This window comes from Polypterus senegalus, chromosome 2, assembly GCF_016835505.1.
Source record: "Polypterus senegalus isolate Bchr_013 chromosome 2, ASM1683550v1, whole genome shotgun sequence".
Lineage (NCBI taxonomy): Eukaryota > Metazoa > Chordata > Cladistia > Polypteriformes > Polypteridae > Polypterus > Polypterus senegalus.
Window position 1 is genome coordinate 247,811,460 of NC_053155.1, and position 3,804 is coordinate 247,815,263.

A 3,804-nucleotide genomic window follows, 5' to 3' on the forward strand; every position below is an offset into this window, starting at 1 on the left:
ATAAATTTACACCGGCTGTTACAGACTAAAATCAAATATATGTTTTTATTGTATAGTAGTAACAATAGGAGCAGCTGATTACCCAAAATGTAAATTCTGGGAAGAGGCCAGACTCGAACCCGCGACCAGAGGTGGGTAGAGTAGCCAAAAATTGTACTCAAATAAGAGTAGCGTTACTTCAAAATAACATTACTCAAGTAAGAGTAAAAAAGTATTTGGTGAAAAGACTACTCAAGTACTGAGTAACTGTTTGAACATAATAAATTATTTATTTTTTAGAAATGTTGTAATAAGACAGACAAAAATATAAAATAATGTGCAAATTCTGCTATGCTGACACAGGAGATTACAGCACAGCGCACAGGATCGTCGCCTGGTGAGACGCAGGAGGAGCCCGGTTTGGAGAAACCCCACAGAGCCCAGAACCTCCAAGTGCCAAACACTCCAGGTCCAGGCAGAGTAGTCCTACATATCAAGTGGCCTCTAGCAAAGCAACACAAGCTGTGGCACCAGTTTGATGAGGATACATCTAGAATCATCAATGTAACAGCAAAGGGTGATGTGGAAGGACGACTTCGTAATCTGACCACAATCATCACAAGTTTCGCGACTGAGAGGTTCGGCGTAGAGGAGCCTAAGTTGAGTAAACGTACCTATACCAGGAACCGCAGGTCAGATAAGATCCATCAACTCCGGAAAGAGCTGCGGATTCTGACGAAGCAGTTCAGGAAAGCAGCTGAGGAGGAGAAGCCACCTCTCAGTGAGCTTCGGAAGATTATTAGGAAGAAGCTCATGACGATGCGTAGAGCAGAATGGCATAGGAGGCAGAGAGTTGAAAGAGCCAGGAAGCAAACCTCATTTGTAGCTGACCCCTTTGGTTTTACAAAAAAACTGCTGGGAGAGAAGCGCAGTGGACGTTTGGATTGCCCTAAGGAAGAGGTAGATCACTTCTTGCATAACACCTTGAGTGATCCAGACAGAGAGCAAGAGTTAGGGCCACAGACAGCCCTCTTGAAGGTACCAGCACCAATAGTTGAGTTCAATACTTCAGAACCCACCTGGCAAGAAGTTCAAGAGGTGGTAACAGCAGCCAGAGCGAGTTCTGCTCCAGGTCCCAGTCAAGTACCATATAAGGTGTACAAGCGATGCCCAGGACTCCTTCGAATCCTTTGGAAGATTCTCAGAGTGATTTAGCGAAGAGGGATCATTGCAGAACAGTGGAGGGAGGCTGAGGGCGTCTGGATCCCTAAGGAGGAGAATTCAACAACACTGGAGCACTTCCGATCCATCTCACTCCTCAGTGTGGAGGGTAAAATCTTCTTTAGCATTTTAGCTAGATGGATGACAGACTTCCTACTGAAGAATGGTTATATTGACACATCGGTACAAAAGGGCGGCATTCCTGGAGTGGCAGGGTGCCTGGAGCATACTGAAGTCGTCACACAATTGATAAGGGAAGCACGTGAGGGAAATGGAGATTTAGCTGTGCTTTGGCTGGACCTTGCCAATGCATATGGGTCAATCCCTCACAAGCTGGTTGAGATGACTCTAGATCGGCACCATGTACCCTGTAAGATCAAGGGTCTCATTCTGGATTATTACAGTAACTTCAGGCTGAGAGTTACTTCAGGGAGCATTACATCAAACTGGCATCGGCTCGAGAAAGGGATAATTACTGGCTGTACAGTTTCTGTGATCCTTTTTGCTCTCGCAATGAATATGTTGGTCAAGGCTGCTGAAACGGAGTGCAGAGGCCCCCTGTCCAAGTCTGGGTTCCGGCAGCCATCGATCAGAGCCTTTATGGATGACTTGACAGTCACCACTACCTCAGTGCCTGGGTGCAGGTGGATTCTTTAGGGCCTGGTTAAGCTCATTTCTTGGGCTAGGATGAGTTTCAAGCCAACAAAATCCAGGTCTATGGTACTGAAGAGAGGGAAAGTGGTGGACAAGTTTCGCTTCTCAGTGGATGGCGTAACAATACCATCAATTAATGAGAAACCAGTCACTAGCCTAGGTAAGGTTTTTGACTGTAGCCTCAGAGATACTGCGTCAGTCCAGACAACGATCAAGAAGCTGGAAGCTTGGTTGTCGGCAGTAGATAAGTCTGGTTTACCTGGCAGATTTAAGGCATGGATATACCAGCATGGCATCTTGCCACGGATTCTTTGGCCGCTGTTGGGGTACGAAGTGTCGAATGTCTACAGTAGAGGCCCTGGAGAGGAAGATCAGCTGTCATCTTCGAAGATGGCTTGGCCTGCCTCGCAGTCTAACGAGTGTAGCACTATATGGCAGGAGTAATAAGCTTCAGCTTCCTATCAGCAGCCTGGAGGAGGAGTTTAGGGTTTCTCGTATAAGAGAGGCCCTAGTCTACCAAGGCTCTGGAGATTCTAGAGTAACAGCAGCAGGTATTGAAGTGCGAACAGGAAGGAAGTGGAGAGCACAAGAGGGACTGGAGTTGGCAGAGTCTCGGCTGAGACACAAGGCATTTGTGGGCACAGTGGCAACGGGGCGAGCAGAACTGGGAGCAATCCCAAAGCCACAGTACAACAAGGCTCAGGGCAAGGTGAGACGAAGATTGGTCCTAGAGGAAGTCCGAGCAGGTGTTGAGGAGGTGAGGACCAGCAGGGCGGTGAGCATGCGGCAGCAAGGGGCATGGACGAGGTGGGAAGGAGCACTGGAGAGGAAGATCACCTGGAACGACATCTGGAAGGCAGAGCCACAGCGTATTAAGTTCCTGGTCCAAGCTGTTTATGACGTGCTCCCCAGCCCAACGAACCTGCATGTTTGGGGCAAGAGTGAAGTTCCAACGTGTCCACTCTGTCCTGGACGAGGATCCCTGGAGCATATTCTGAGTAGCTGCCCATCTGCCCTTGGAGAGGGCCGATACCGTTGGCGACACGATCAAGTCTTAAAGTGTATAGCAGAGACCATTTCACATGCAGTGGCCAACAACAAATATGTTTGCAGCCAGAGAAGAATTGCCTTCATAAGGGCTGGTGAGCAGGCGCAAGCAAAGCAAAAATCAACCAGCCTCCTTTCATCTTCAGCGGACTGGGAGCTGCTGGTTGACCTGGGCAGGCAGCTCAAGTTCCCGGAATTTGTAACATCAACCTCATTGAGACCCGATATAGTTTTAACATCTGCATCGTCCAAGCAAGTCCTTTTGTTGGAACTGACAGTCCCATGGGAGGACAGCATGGAAGAGGCAATTGAGCGTAAGCGGCTCAAGTACCAGGAGCTCATTGAGGACTGCCGAAGGAAGGGCTGGAAAGCTTGCTGTGAGCCCATAGAAGTAGGGTGCAGAGGCTTTGCCGCTCGATCCCTGTGTAAGATCTTTGCCAGGCTTGGAATCACAGGAGCTGCAAAGAGGAGAGCCATTAAGTCCATCACAGAAGCCGCAGAAAGAGCCTCGAGGTGGATTTGGATCAAGAGGTCCGCAAAGTGGGCCAGTGCTGCTGGGACACAAGTTGGGGCGTGATCAACCCCAGCTGGGTCACCTGAGAGAGGGTGTCTGATGTTGTGAGACCCAAAACACCCGATGATCTCAGGAAACATCACTGATGATGTGTCCCAAGCGCATCCAAAGATCCTCTAAGTCAAATACAGTATTTTAACAGTAGTTGTTTTAAAAGCCTCATAACATGTAATATATAAGACAGCAACAATTGAAAGAATAACGAAATCTTGTTAGAGTGTGTTAGAAGCCCCCTCATTTATAAAGAACACTAACAAGCCACTGCATTGCAAAGCAGGCAAAATACTTTGTTTAATGAACTGAACATTGCAATCTTCAGAGGAACCTCA

The 3,804-nt window shown here is 48.1% G+C and overlaps 1 pseudogene; it reads left to right on the forward strand.

Annotated features, from left to right (window-relative positions):
- The first annotated feature begins 330 nt into the window (after nucleotides 1-330).
- Nucleotides 331-3,496, forward strand: LOC120524480 (annotated as a pseudogene).
- The last annotated feature ends 308 nt before the right edge of the window (nucleotides 3,497-3,804 follow it).